At 42.4% G+C, this 16,040-nt stretch overlaps 1 protein-coding gene across 1 annotated transcript in view; it reads left to right on the forward strand.

Annotated features, from left to right (window-relative positions):
- Window positions 1–343: 343 nt before the first annotated feature.
- The window catches only part of smpd3 (sphingomyelin phosphodiesterase 3), a 104,668-nt gene continuing 88,971 nt past the window's right edge, over window positions 344–16,040 (forward strand). Inside the window, exon 1 of the mRNA XM_034195744.1 lies at window positions 344–560. The gene's annotated coding sequence lies outside the window, so the exon portion shown is untranslated. The remainder of the gene's footprint in view (window positions 561–16,040) is intronic.

Raw genomic sequence — 16,040 nt, forward strand, 5'->3', positions numbered from 1 at the left:
GCACAATCAAAATATGATCATTTACTCTGACAAATAAAAATGTGGGAATATTTAAAGTGGCAGAGATATGCAGCATGTATAACATACAGCTTATAATGTGTGTGTAGGGAAGTGGGCGTGGCGTCGTAGCCAGGCAGTGACGTCAGTGGGAGCTGATCAGAGCGGAGTGGTGCTGAAGAGACTCCTCTGCCCCTCCTCTGCCCCTCCTCTCTCCTCCTCTCTCTCTCTCTCTCTCCTCTCTCTCTCTCTCTCCTCCTCTCTCTCTCTCTCCTCTCTCTCTCTCCTCCTCTCCCTCCTCTCTCTGCTCTCACTCACACCGTCGCTCTCTCCCTCCTCTCCCTCCTCTCCCTCCTCTCTCTGCTCTCATTCACACCGTCGCTCTCTCCCTCTTGCCCTCCTCTCTCTGCTCTCACTCACACCGTCGCTCTCTCCCCGGCAGCTGCTCGGTGGACTCTGGATTTCGCCGCCCGCAAAGATCGGTTTTAGCGCTCAGAAACAAAGAGGGAACAGAAGAGAGAAACAGAGCCGTTTACTGTCCATGTGGAAGAGATCTCTAACAAGTAAGTCTCCTCTCTTCTGTCTGTTTCTCTGTCGGGGAGCAGCAGGGATTACTCTACACCTTTACCGGGGTACACACGCTAATAAAGCCCCGGTGTTCCCTCCCGTTCCTCCCCTGCTTGTGCAATGCTACAGATCATCAGCCGAGCGCATGTCTCCCAGCCGCGCCTACATCTTACCCTGTGCCTGCCTGGGGCCACACATTTGATTCATATTTGCATGATCCCATTGTCTCTCTCTCTCTCTCTCTCTCTCTCTCTCTCTCTCTCTCTCTCTCTCTCTCTCTCTCTTCTCTCTCTCTCTCTCTCTCTCTCTCTCTCTCTCTCTCTCTCTCTCTCTCCTCTCTCTCTCTCTCTCTCTCTCTCTCTCTCTCTCCACACACACACACACACACACATACCATGTATACATCACTTCAGGGGACATTACATTGACTTACATGCATTTCCTGGAGCTTTATTCTAACCTTACCCTAAACCAAGTCTTCACCCTAAAATTAATGATTCCCCTCATGGGGACCTCCATTTTGTCCCCATAAGGGAGGCGAGTCCCCACATGTGACTGTGAAAACAGATTTAGGTCCCCACAAGTATAGTAATGGTAGGCCACACACATACACACACACACACACACACACACACACACACTCTTCCTTTGCATGAGATCACAACTCCATGCCTCTGGAATCACAGCACACTCTGTGTCTCATTACCCAGGCGTATGATCTGAACACCTCTCTGTGGCGTGGACCATTGACTTGGTGTTTTCTGTGTACTGGCTGTGTACTAGTGGCTTGAACTGGTGGTTTCACTGGTTTCCAGCAGGAGGCACTGGGACTGGTTAGTGGTGTGTGTTTGCTTTCTTATAGCTACAGCATCTCAGCTTGTGTGTGATCTGTGGAGTTGTGATGTTTAGGTGTGGCCCGGCGTGGCCTCTCCTCTTTTCCTTTCCTCTTCCCTTCTTCTGTTTCTCGTTGCAGCCTCCCTTCTCCTTCCATTACAGAAATAGTGCAATAATGACTCTTATGCACAATACACAATCTCAACACCTATGTTCACTTAGCTTTTCAAATGCTTATTTAAAAAAAAAATCTGTCTTAATTGTTTATGTCTCTGTATGTAATACAAACTTTTAGCAAACTTGTTTTATTTGTATTTGTCCTTTTGCTGTAACGCTGTAAATGTCCCCGCTGTGGGACTAAGGAAGGTTTTCTGGTTCCCTTCTGCTCTCTTCTATTCTCTTTCCTTGTTTCCTCCTCTCCTCCCCTTTCCTTCCTCCTTCCTCCTCCTTCTTGTCTCTCTTGGCTGATGTGCTGAAAAGAGTCAAGCAGCTGCTAAAACTGTCATCAACCTTTATCCACACACTGAAGGCAGTCCGTGTGATTGTCTCTTTGGTTTGCTCTCCTCTGAACATAAATTCAGTAAAGTGGCACTAGATGTAAATCAGTGACTGAAACCGTATTTCTCTCTCATATCAATCATATTTTAAAAGAACATAGTTCCATCCGGCTTGCTCATTTTTCACATCACCAATAGGTTTACACAAATATAGAAATATATGATTCAAATCAAATCAGCTCAGGTATCCTTACTTTGAGTAACTATCCCAAAATGCACCTCAGTTTATACAGAAAGCTTTCTGTAAAACACGTGGACTCAAATATCCCTGATTACACGAGTGTGACATCATCAGACGAATCTCTCCACCAACCATGCCTGCAACCTTTAGAACAACAATGTCATGTATCACTTGTTCATAGAACATTATGGTTATGTTCTGGAAAATCCAGATGTTTTGAACTGCAATCAGCAGCCCGGGAGCAGCTCTCGTGCTTCCTGAAGCCAACACATCTTGACATTTTAGCATGCAGGCAGATATGTGAGAGGTGACGTGCTGACACCATGACAGGGCTGCAGGAGTACTGTTATACATTTAGAGGATCTAAATATAGTGAGATGCAGAGCAGTATCTACAGTTTGTTTAACGGTTTGTTGCCTTACTATTCTAACATTTACCCAATGATCTGTGTTAGTTATCCTGAGCCTTTACCCCACGTTTGCCTTGTACACTGTGAGTTATTAAGAAACTTCTTGGCTTTGCAGCAGCCTTCCCAGGAGCAGAAGCTTCCAATGTGTCCACATCTTTAAACATGTCTGCCTTGCATGAAACATCTTAACCCTTACATGGGCATTCAATATTTTTGAAAATTAACTGATTCCTATATGTTACACCAATATCACACCGTTTGTACACTCTTATTACACATTAATATACCCCTATTAAGTACAACCCTGTTACACCACTGTTACACCCGTTACACCACATACCATTATTATACCCATGTCACACTATAATTGGACCCATGTTACACCCATGTTACACCCATATTACCCGTAATTACACTATTATTACTTCTGTTATAACACCCCTATTGTACCCATATTAAACCCATGTAATACCAAGATTACAATGTAACACTTTTAATTACATTTATTTTCAATTAAAACTATTTTTACACATGGACACAAATAAATGTACCTCCAGGGATACAGAAACCATTTAATTGTTAATATGACCGTTACATAACTTTCTGTTTACACATCAGCTCATTTATGCTGAGTGCCAGTTAATGTTTGAGGATTCTGTCCGCTTTTTGTTTTATCCTCTCCTCTTCTCTACTAACACGTTCTCTTTTTCCCCTTTCTTTTGTTTCCGCTTCTTCCCTATTTGCCAACCTTGTTTCCTCCTCTCCTTTCCCTCTCTCTCTCCTCTTTTCTTGTCTCATTTATATGTCCATATCTTTAAACATTATCTACAGACGAACCTTGTCATTCTGCCTCCCATGAAACTTGAAATGAAATTATTGCTGGCTAATTGACTTTCTGTTTGATATTTGTTTCAACATTTCTTTGAGAGTATGAGCATTACAGTATATCTGATGTGTTATCAAACGAACGGCCTAATTCCTCTCCTAAACTCTGAGAGCAGCTTTGATACTCAACATCTTCTCAACACACAGTTGTGATTTAACCTCTGAACTTGTTAGTTATTCCAACCCTGCATGATACGTGAGGATCAGTGAAGTGCTGTGTCATGAGGGGACCCCCCACATCCAAACCCTTTCTGTTGGTGGACAGGATTAAAAAGGCAGGTGGTTGAGTGGATGGCAGGTGGATGGGCCCCACAGGTGGAGGGGGGGGGGGTTCTGGAGCCCAGGGACACCTGATAGTGCAGGATCTGGTTTCTCTGCCTGAGACATCAGAATACTTGTTATAACTCTGCTGTGCACAGTATGGGGAGATGGGTTCACTGTGGGGTCCCATCATAAAGGCTCCACTCAAAGTGCATTGACTTGTATTAGATAAACCCTTAGGGTGAGCATTCTGAAATGAAAAGCCTCACTGCTCTTTCAGTGCATCCTTACAAACTGTTGTATGTGTTTACTAGATGTTTTATCTGTCGTAGACCGCCACTTTGGCCCCCCCATTGTTGTAGTCGGTTGAAACATTGGTCATAATCCAAAGTACTGTAGAACTTGGTAATAGCGCTAGATAAAGAATAGGGGGATTTAAATCGTTTTTATTTCTGATAACAGTTATCATTTCAGAAAAAATAAATAAAACTTTATTTACGTCACACTTTTTCATCTACAAAAGATAATGGTGATTGATGAAAACACTTTATTCCAACAGAAGTCTATACACTCAGAATGGAATAAAACAAGACCTTAAAACCTTAAAAAAGAATTTATAGCAAGCGAGCCGTCAGGTCCCTCTAGGCCAGGGGTGTCAAACTCAAGGCCCGGGGGCCAAATCCGGCCCGCAACTTCATTTTATGTGTCCCCACAAGAGCTTGCAAAGAATATAATATGTTTATTATACGGTTACATGCTACTTTACAGAAGCACGTTGCCCATAAAATACATGTCCCACAATGCATCTCAAATTTGACTTTTTCTCAGAATGTGACTTTTTTTCTTCAAAATATGCCTTTTTTCTTAGAATTTGCCTTTTTTTCATAAATAGATTTTTGTCTTCAAAATGTTACTTTTTTTTCAAAATGTCTCTTGGCTTTTCTTTTTAAATCATATTTTGACATTCTCACTGAATAGACTTGCAATTATTTGCAAGTCTAGACTTCTGCTTTCAGACGTAGTTAATTATGAAGTTATTACCCTATCCAATAATAATCCAATGCAGAGGCAATAATGTAATACAATTAGGGCTGTCAGTCGATTAAAATAGTTAATCGCGATTAATCGCAAATTAATCGCACATTTTTTTTCTGTTCTAAATGTACCTTAGAGGGATATTTTTCAAGTTTGTAATACTCTTATCAACATATGAGTGGACAAATATGCTTTATGCAAATGTTTGTTTATTATCATTTGAACAATGACAAATATTCTCACGAATATTAAACACAACAACCTCTGAACATTACAAATATTCGCCTCAATTCAACCTGGAACCTCTCTCATACAATAATACAAAGTGTGTGTGTGTGTGTGCGTGTGTGTGTGTGTGTGTGTGTGTGTGTGTGTGTGTGTGTGTGTGTGTGTGTGTGTGTGTGTGTGTGTGTGTGTGTGTGTGTGGCCTAGCATTACTATGCTTGTGGGGACCTAAATCTGTTTACACAGTCACGTGTGGCGACTCGCCTCCCTTATGGGGACAAATTGGAGGTCCCCATGAGGGGCATCCTTAATTTTAGGGTGAAGACTTGATTAGGTTTAGGGTTAGGGTTAGGCATGTGTTGGTTATGGTTAAGGTTAGGATAAGTCTCCAGGAAATGCATGTAAGTCAATGTAATGTCCCCTGAAGTGATGTATACATGGTATGTGTGTGTGTGTGTGTGTGTGTGTGTGTGTGTGTGTGTGTGTGTGTGTGTGTGTGTGTGTATATATACTGTGATGGATCGTTGGAGCTATGTGCAACTCAAGGCATATGCTCGAACGGGAGCTACCTAGACGCTGCAATCATGTTGCGCGCACTATCCGTGCTGAGTGTGCTGACTTTTCGTACAATGTCCCACTGTCTGGCTTCCTGCATAAAGTTAAGTTCTCGGCGCAGTTGTCGGCGAAATGTCACTCCTCTGTTTTCATTGAAACAGCTCCTTATATCCGTTAGCACAGCTAGCTAGCACCAGATGCTAACAACAACAATACACGTAAGGTGTGCGCGTTCTCTCTCTCTCGCTCGCGCCACACATACACATACCCTCCCGATGCCCAGTCGGTGCCTGCCGGTGAGCGTGGAAGTGTGGTCTTCCGCAAGTGGGCAGCAGGAGAGGGGCTGTCAGCCTCAGCTTGTAGATGGTATTTTAAACTCGATGCGCTCTGAAACTACGGGGCGGCCGAGGACAAAAAATACACATGCGTTAATCGCGTTCAAATAATTAGTGGTGTTAGTTTTTTTTTGCGTCAACGCGTTATTAACGCGTTAACTTGACAGCCCTAAATACAATACATTATTTTATATATATTAAATATTTATATATGTATTGTATATAGTCTTAAAGTTACAACCGGCCCTTTGACCATTATGCTGATGTGGCCCGTGATGAAATTGAGTTTGACACCTCTGCTCTAGGCCCTCTCTGAGGGCCTAAAATATTATACTAAATAATATTTAAAAACATTAAAAAATAACTTGATTTAATTGTATTTAAAACAACATTTCCAAATAAATAAATCCTTTGGATCGGCCTATTCAGTTTCTGTTTGAATGTGAAGGGTTAATCCGGCAGTGGCTCAGTCAGTAGGGGCTTGGACTGTGAGCCGTAGGGTCGCCGGTTCAAGTCCCCGACCAGACCTAAAATATGGAGTGTGGACTTCTACTTGGAGAGGTCCCAGTTCACCTCCTGCCCTGCCGTGGTGCCCTTGAGCAAGGCACCCGACATCCCCCTTCCCCCCTCACTCCCATTGCTCCCCGGGCGCTGTACACTAGCTGCCCACTGCTCCTAGTACTAGACTCCTGGCACTAGCTGTGTGCTCTGCATGTGTGACCATTAAAGAGGGTTTCATCCCTCCCAATTGAATGAAATGAAAGAAGCTCGTCTCTGCGAGTTACTGTGAAGATAGGAGCTGATTGGTGGTCCAGCTTTGAATTCACAGAGGGCCAGCTATAGTAACTGAACGAGAGAGTAATCATATCTTCCCTCTAAATGGGTGGGTTTTATTATCGCGGACATTATTACAAGTTCTGCCCGCTGTGAAGCTTTTCTTGTTTCCATAGCAACAACAACTTCCTGTCAAAAGCGTAAACTCGCCTTCAAAATAAAAGCATGTCCACAAAATAGGAAGCCAAGCCAAATTACACTTAAAGTGGACCTATCATGCTATATAGAAACATATCTTGTAGGGCCATACCTATACAAAACATGTCTGTGACATTTTTTGCTTAAAATACGAAACAGATCCCCCATTGTAGCCATGCCTCATATTGCTCATACCGCTCTTTTGAAGCCCTGTTAGAGAAACGCGGATCTTGGGTCCTTAGCTTGAAAAAAAAAAAAGACGAGGAGGCGGAGCTAATGCCTGATCAGAATTCTACCGGAGATAAAGCTAAATTCTGCTGTGATAAAACATCATCCTGTTTAAACCACGTCAAGGATTATTTCTGAAACAGTATGGAGCTCAAATGCTTTTTCTCTTGTGGGTTTATCACAAGGTGAGTTCTTTTTTTATTTCCTGCCTTTTAAACACATGTGCTCTCCAGTACAGGTTAGCTCTGAGTGTTAGCGAGGCTTGCTAATGTAAACAAAGACGAGATTACGTCCAAAACACGTCAGGCATTGTTTCTGATAGCAACTCTCTGTGGGTCCGCTGACGTCAGTTCGGATGGAAATCTGTATCCGCTCGTTGTACACCCGTTTTTAAAAGATTTGGGTACGGGGGGAAAAGAGAGAGGGTTTTATTTTCAGACACTGCGTGAGTTCCCCGACACACCGGGGACACATCTTTATGTTTAAAAGACATCACAAAGTGCATTTTGCAAGATAGGTAATGTAATGTAATGTAATAGGTCCCCTTTAAGACATACAACTGCAATGAAAGTAACAAACACAATGCAATATCCTTTTCAATTTCAAAGAACACAAATTGGCTTATTTACAGGTGTTGTTTTGTGTGGTAGAGGGTCGCTGCCATTGATGCGCTAGTATACGCTGTGACGTAATAACTCTTTTTTTTTTAGGGAAGGGGGGGGGGGTTCAGAGGGCCTAGGTATAAAAGTCACTGCTCGCCACTGATTAATAGTAATAGTAATAATGACTGACAAATAATTTGAATAGAGTTTATAGTCACAACCATTTCCTGCTTAGTTCCATGGCCAGACAGGACTGACTGAGTGTCAAGTAAATGTTAATTTGATAAAAGTTGAAAAAAAGGTTTTAAAGCAGAGCTTTCACATGTGGCTCATGTCTCAGTAACATGTTAGCCTAACTGTTTGAAATGTAAGCACTTTAGTTCCAAAAAATTCCTCTCTGGGGACATTAGTAAATTGCACACTTCCTAACCATGTTGACATTACATATTTGAATCAAGCTGATGCTTTTAGCGACTCACAACAAGTGCAATAAATGAAGAAAGATTCCTGCAAGTGAATTGACTTTTAACAAGTCAAACCATTGTGCTCTGCGTACAGTTCTGGTTTCTTACCGGCCAGGTGCAGCAGAATCAGGTTCGTTTTCACTGTAGGCTTCCTGCTGTCCTGACATCAATGGGGAGCTTGTTCTACCACTTTGGAGGCAGGATATCAAACAGGGGGGCTTTTGATGAGGGTCTACCTGGGTCCAACTCGCAGTGAGGGAGCAGCGAGCCGATTGGCCGATGCAGAGCCAAGTGAAACCAGAGTGTAGGCTCATGTCCTGGATGTTGAAGGCCCTGATCCACTCACAGCACGGTGGCCTGTGATAGTGTCTGATCCAGTATTAACGCCTATTTGTTTAGTTCATATTCATACAGCAATGTTTGGCTCTTCTGGTTATATTTCTCCCCCTGAAGCTAAAATCCCGTCAGCTGACACCCGGATCACTGTCAGGTTTCTCATGGTGTGGACAGTCAGGTCAAGCCTCAGAAAATAAAGTGTGACCTCGCCTGTAGAGCCGGCTTTGGCTCTTTGTTCAACTGAAGCTTTTAGCAGAATAGTAAGCATGTACCCAAATCCACACACCAACATACACGTGCATATGCAAGCTAATATGTGCAGAAACCACAGTTTTTTAAACGTTACAGAGGTCAGGTATATTGGTCCCCACATGTTTCCCAGACACACTTTATGGTGAGAAATCTGCTGAGTGTTGGAGTCAGACTCTCGTAGTGTTCATCTTCACAGTGTGCCAAACTCAGCACACATGGACTGGTGAGAGCTGTCTGTGGGCTCAGAGAGGAGACTGAGAGCTGTGGGATTAGCTATTTCAGAGGATTGTCTCCCTGATCCTCCACGTTTTGTTACGGCTGCTGCTGAAGGCCACATCTGCTCAGCACACTGCTGTGTACGCACATACACAAGTCATTTCATCTGTAGAAATCAAGGTCTGTTTGATTAGGATACAAGTTCTAGATAAAGCTTCGGGTTAAATGTTATATTGTTACCACCAAAACAGCTAACAAAATAGTTTCTATGTTTTCAACACATTTGGAAGGAAAAAGCAGATATTTATAAAGCGGGACATCCTAAATGAATTTGCCAGTAAAATGTAAAGATAGATTCTTAGCAAAGCTTTATAAAAATTAGGCAACAATGTCAAAGTTATTTCAGGAGTTGGGTGAATTTAATAATTTGGTTTGCCATGCTCTCTGCTGTCGAAACTATTACTGTAAATGCAACACAGTTTCTAAATTCAATTATTTGTATGCCTGGATTGAGATTATACCATACATTCATGCACATTCATTTCTGTTGTTCATACTTGCCAGTAAATGTATTTCAGTTTACATTTCTGGTACAAAATGTCCTCTGTGTTTATCGGTTAATCTACACTGGGGAAAAAAACACAAAAAAGGAATTTAGCATCAAAATAACTTAAAACTATAAAAAGGTACACATGCAGCTCAAGCCTCTTGATATCAAACACACACAACACAATGAAAGAGAAGAGGACAACACAGGGGTCCAAACTACTCCACATGTATTCAGTTTTTTTTGGGGGGGGGGGGGGGTCCCAGGGAAATGTATTACTGAATATCTCTTCCAGAGTAACCCAAACCCAAAATGCCTGTACATTTACAAATGACCAAGATATGCGAGTTATTGGGCCTCATGTTATTTTAGGATAAACTTTATTTAATTGTATTTGTCCCACGTCACTGCTTGTGACAGTTTGTGACAGCTTGTGACAGAAGGAGCAATTACAGCAAGATAAACCGGTTTTCAAAATGATATGACTTTTTTTCAGATCATTTATTGGAATATCCTAATTTCAATACACTTAGCTTTGTGTGTGTGTGTGTGTGTGTGTGTGTGTGTGTGTGTGTGTGTGTGTGTGTGTGCGCATGTGCGTGCGTGCGTGTGCGTGTAAAGTGAGATGAGAAGGTGCGGCTGAGCTAACAACGCGTTGGGACTCTAACCCTCTGCATAGTTCATTATGGCAAGAAGAGCAGCTGTTTTGCATTGAAGGACCTCACCCCATCATGTACACGTTAATAAGACTCATGTTAGGAGAACACTCCCTAAAGAGGAATAAAGACTGTGTTTAACTGGCAGCATAACAGTATATATAGATATCTTCATGTATGGACTATATCATTACAGCATGTTACTACTTTGGATTGAAATGAGACCCTGTGAAGCTGATTAGAGAGCAGCCCATGTATCAACATTCACTTTCTCTCCATCCTCACCCTCTCATTTCTACTGTGCGCTCCGTCCTTTCATGCTGCCTTCATGTGGGCGTGTGTCCTTTACATTTCTCTCTCCTCCACCATCCGCCATCCTCCCGTCTTCTCCGTAGCCTCCATCTGGCTGCTTGGTTCCCCACGAGCCAACACGGCAGCCTGGGCGGAGGTCTGCTAAACTCTGGTCCTGTTGGTGGTGAATAGTCCAGAGGAGAGAAGGGCTCTAATTATGAGAGATGGACATACTCTTAAACAGAGCTTGTGTGAGTTTGCTGCAGTTTAAGTCCTCAAAGTAAACGTTTTACAAGGTTTGAGCCTCACCCTGGTCCAGCTCATTCTACCGGGAACATAAAGCAGCTGTAGTGCATTAATTATTGAACCATTTAGTAACGAAAGCTATTACATAATACCCAGGAGGTGGACTTTATTTGTTGAAGTAATTGCTATTATTTAAAATAGATTATTATCACGTTCATGTTGATATTTAAATGGTACTGTGTTTGGAGAGGCTCTGATATTCAGAAAAGGTTCCTAACTTTTCCAGGTGGCTCCGGTTCAGCAAACACGCTGTCTCACTTCATCACTCCAGTAAATAATATATACAGAGGAACTATAGCAATGTGAAAAGGGCACCCTGGGAACTCCAAGGCCATGCCCTATCCCTCAATGTTCACACAAATAATGTGTGTTTGCTTCCTGTGTTTCAAATCTGCTCCAAAAGGTAACGTTTTCTTCATGTAAAACCAGTTTCTGTGCATGTAAATGGTCTGCAAAGGCGAAAATCCCTGTGTTCCCTCCAGAGGGAGTTTTTCTCCCACACACCCCGCCCCCTGCCTGAAACGCCTCCATTGGACTCCTTTGTTTACTTCCGTGACAACATGACATCACTATGTAACACTTGCACTCCTATTGGCTAGCACTCCAACACATTCTACATGATAGGCTCAGGGGAGGGACATCTCTTAGCGGTTGACCAATCACAACAGAGACGGCCAGCTAACCAATCAGAGCAGACTGAGCTCTGGTTTCAGACAGAGGGTGAAAAGAGGTGCTGCAGCACAGGCAGTATGAGAACAATAAAGAGCTTTCTGAACATTAAAGCATGGAGACATGTCCCAGGAGAGACACTGAATACAAACATGAACCTCAACATGAGCAGAATAGGGCCCCTTTAACATCTGTAGTTTTTCTGTTATCCTGCTGAAACAATCTCTAAATCCTTTTCATTTAAAGCTGTAGAAATGTATACCAGCCAAATGAGTCCCCCTGCCACCGAAGAATATTTCGTCTTCTTTTACCTAAAATCTTAAACTAGTCTCAGACGGCATTGAACACACGTCAACAGCAATATACAGCCACAACCTCTTATCTACACTTTACCCTGCTCATTCTCATATTAATAAGTACAGTAGTTCTAATTTACTGACTGAAGAACTTTCCAGTATCACACCTGAAACATCCATCTGTGGTAGCTGCAGCACAACTCTCGAAAAATCACACTCATCAGGAAGTGTGAAAAATGTCCCTGATCTACACCTGTGCACACTTTATGCAACATGTGTGTCACACAATATGGTATTTATTCAATTATACTTACGCTATATTAATGCTAGGTGTTGTTGTTGTTTAAATTACTTAAATTGATTAATACCTAAACGATACTGGCTTCTGCAAGGGTCATCTTGCAATAACAAATTATGTATATTATAATTATATAGAGATACGGCATTGTATTTTAACCCTTCAAACAGACTACAATATCATGTATTCAATGCAAACACACACACACCACACACACACACACACACACACACACACACACACACACACACACACACACACACACACACACACACACACACACACACACACACACAGGTCCAGGTCTCAGTTGGTCATTGTAACAGGGTCTATGACTCAGCATACAGTATATGATACACGTTGACCTCACTCTGTAGGAGATTACATAAACCATCTCATGCATCTTAAATATAATATAGCACATTTAAAAAGACAGTTTGTCCGGGTGGGAAAAAATGATTATGTCTTTCAATTCACCAGTAGTCCAAAATAAGAAATGTGATCTGAAAAGTCAGCATGTAAAGTCCAGCTGAACTGAATCCTCTGCAGACAGATGCTGACCTTTAATCACTAGCTTTGGTAAGTAACCGTATTTGCTCATGTGAAGTGAACGGCCCAAGATTATAGCATCAACATGGTCAAATTGGGTTTTTTCGGGAGGATTTAGAAAGGGGGATGGTTCCTCTTTGTAATCCATCTGAGTGACATTGGCTGAACGATATTTACTCTGGATTATATTCATTCGGATGAAATGTGTGTATCTTGTATCTAAAGTTACATTTAGGGTGGACAGCTGTGCAGTGGATAGTGAGTGTGAGTGCATGAAGGGGGGGTTGGTTGCCGGTCTGCTGCTGTTGGCAGGTCAGTGTGTGTGTGTGTGTGTGTGTGTGTGTGTGTGTGTGTGTGTGTGTGTGTGTGTGTGTGTGTGTGTGTGTGTGTGTGTGTGTGTGTGTGTGTGTGTGTGTGTGTGTGGACACGGAGAGATTATGTTTCCACCACTGGTCTTTTAGGGGACGCACAGAGCAGGATTTGGGTCGGGTTGAGTCAATCTTCCAGTTTCAGGTTTATATTTGGAAACTAAAATGTGTCATCTCTCATCCGTTAGTCCTCTTCTCTGTTAATCGATTCGATCACTAGAACCTGGTATGCTTGGGAGAAGTGGCCTCCACCCTGTCATATCTAGATAGGGGAGATCATTGGTGTTTGGTTACAATACAGTAAATGATTTCCTGCAATCAAATCATTTATTTAGCAGGGACTATCTTTCATCCGTAGTCCCTGGACACGTGTATAGGAAATAACATGTCAATAAAAGAGGCTTGGGAGAGAAACACAGGAACTTTTGCCTTTGCAGACCATTTACATGCACTAAAACCTATAGAGCACACTACAGGGAAGGGAAGACCCCAAAAAGCAGAAGAGGTCCCTTTTAATATGTAATTAAGTAATATAATAAGTAATAAATCAGACACTATGGTTCCATCATTTTCACTCTAACGCAAGTCTAATATAGAGAATCTATCAGGAGTAAAGGGAAAACAATACAATAAGTAATAATGGGAATGGGAACACTGTATTCCCTCCCCCACCCTTACTTTCCTTTTTTTAGTTTTTGCTTGTCCTTGATGTGTTTTTGTTTGTCTGTCTTGGAAAATATATAATGAAATCTAAATGGGAAAAAACGGATTAAATCATCGACACTAGATATAGTTCTTTATTTGTAATGTTTTACACGCCAGTGAAAGAACAATCCACACAGTGCTTTTATTAATTGTGTTATTACAGTCACTTGTTCACTTTTAGACTTTAAGATGGGTATTGTTTGAAATGTATGTTCAAGGTGTATGTGATGTTGTTCTGCGTATGATGAGTGATGTTTTATTTGCCGGTGCCAAAGACAAACGTTCACTGTTGTAAATCTAATGGACTATAAAGTCATCTGAATCTAAATGGACTAACTGACACTTGGCTCTCATTATTTGTCTGCAACTAAAACCATCTGCTTCCATGGTGCTCCTGTTGGCTGCAGCTATGCTTGTGTCTGCCTGAGAGATGCCCTCCTGCTCTTCTCCCAAAGGCCCTAATCTACTCCTCGTCTGAGGTCGGAGGTGCTTTGGGTGGAGTTGCGTGTGTGTGTCAGATGTGGTTGAGCTACAGTATTCAGCTTTAGAAATCCCTGGAGAATCGGCCACACACTGATAACAGGGGGAGGAAAGTCAAACAAACGAGTACATGTGACGACCACACAGTATCCATCTGGAGCTACACACTCTCTCATTAGCTGCAGGGACTATAGGTCGTCTTCTGACCTCAATGAGTGTGTGAGGGTGAGAGGTGGGGAGAGAGGAGGAGAGCAGCCCTGTGGCACTGAGGCAGGGTGGGCTGCGGCTCTTTCTCTGCATGTTAACCTGATGTGTTACTTCCTCATTATTCTCTTTTAGTCTCAGCCTCCCGTGTGGTGAATTCAAAGTGTTTGTGAGTCTGAGAGGATTCAAAAGGCAGAGTTGTGGATGCATACGTGCGCAGCTGGCAGCATTGATTAGGGGGAGGCACAGCTTCTGTGGAGCCAGAGGAAGGAGAGGAGACAGTTCGTGGTGCCGCTGGGCCACCGGCTGTCAGGATACGCTGCTTTGTTAGGGCTTTTCAGTGCAACCCGTGAACCCAAATGTATGCTACTTACAGACAAAACTTAACAAAGCTACACTTATTAATATGTGATGAATCCACAGAGAATCCACAGAGATTCACCACCCAGTCGGGATTTAAAAATAGGAAGTGTTTCGGCAGACGTGCACGATTTGGGCAGCTTGTTCCAAATTGTTGGAATAATAACTAAAAGCTGCTTTTCCATGTTTAGTGGTTATTCTCGGAACAGAGAGCAGACCCGACCCAGAAGACCTGAGACTCCTTGATGCTTCATAGTGATGGAGGAGGTCGTCTATCTACCTCGGTCCTAAGCCATTTAGTGATTTAAAAACTAGCAGTAGTATTTTAAAATCAATTATTTGGCAGACTGGAAGCCAGTACTCGAGCAGCAGCGTTCTGAATCAGCTGCAGCTTTCTGATAGATCTTTTAGTGAGCCCTGTGAATACACTATTGCAGTAGTCGAGTCTACTGAAAATAAAAGCATGGACAAGCTTTTCTAAATCCTGTTGCGCCTTACATTTTGAAACAAGAAAAAGTACTGTTCCATTTTCCCTTAATACAAAAAACAGCAAAAATAATCATTTCCAAATGTGAGCCACTGAATGGACATGTAATGTTCTCTCTCCCTCTCTCTCACTCTAACACTTACCTGTGTTTGTCATAGTTGAACTTTGGACCGTTTCCATGGCAACATCCGAAAAACTGATGACATTGTCAGCCAGCAGTCATTTGCTCCTATCTTCTCTCCACATTCACCGATAATATCTTCCTCTCTGTCCGTCCTTTTCACTGTTCTTTCCATCTATATAATTTGACCATCACATTTGTTAGAGCATGGATTTTTCATGATGATCAGGAGAAAACAATCACTGTCACTGTTTTTTTTTATTGCTACACGCATTCAATTCCAAAAGGCATTGGACAGTATTCAGCAGCTAGATTTTTTAAGGGTGCTTTCCGGAAGGATCCATATACCTGTGTGGCTGAAGTATGGAACATGCATAATGAACCAGGCAGGAAGTGCTGTCACAAGTATGATAAATAATATTTAGATCAGGAAGAGGCTTTGGTTGTCAGGGGAAATATCAGCCGCCTGTAGGGAGGAGGAGGCAGCACTTCTGAGACCGGGGCCTCGCTCCATCCCTGAACATAACATGCATGAATCTTTAAGGGTGGGGGAGGGGACCCATGGGAACAAACTCCATGAAGTCACACCACATACACCATGAGTGAGTTTAGACCCGAGTCACTGATGTCACAGCACGATGCAATAAGACTTTTTCCGCGACTCAATGTGGTTACACAGTGTGGGCTCACAATCTGTCTTTCTAAAGTGCTTATTAAGTTAAAATTAAACTTGTGTTGAAGTAAATTTAAGCAAATAAATGTATTTTTATACTGGCATTAAAGAGGCCATAT

This window comes from Gymnodraco acuticeps, unplaced genomic scaffold (genome assembly GCF_902827175.1).
Source record: "Gymnodraco acuticeps unplaced genomic scaffold, fGymAcu1.1, whole genome shotgun sequence".
Lineage (NCBI taxonomy): Eukaryota > Metazoa > Chordata > Actinopteri > Perciformes > Bathydraconidae > Gymnodraco > Gymnodraco acuticeps.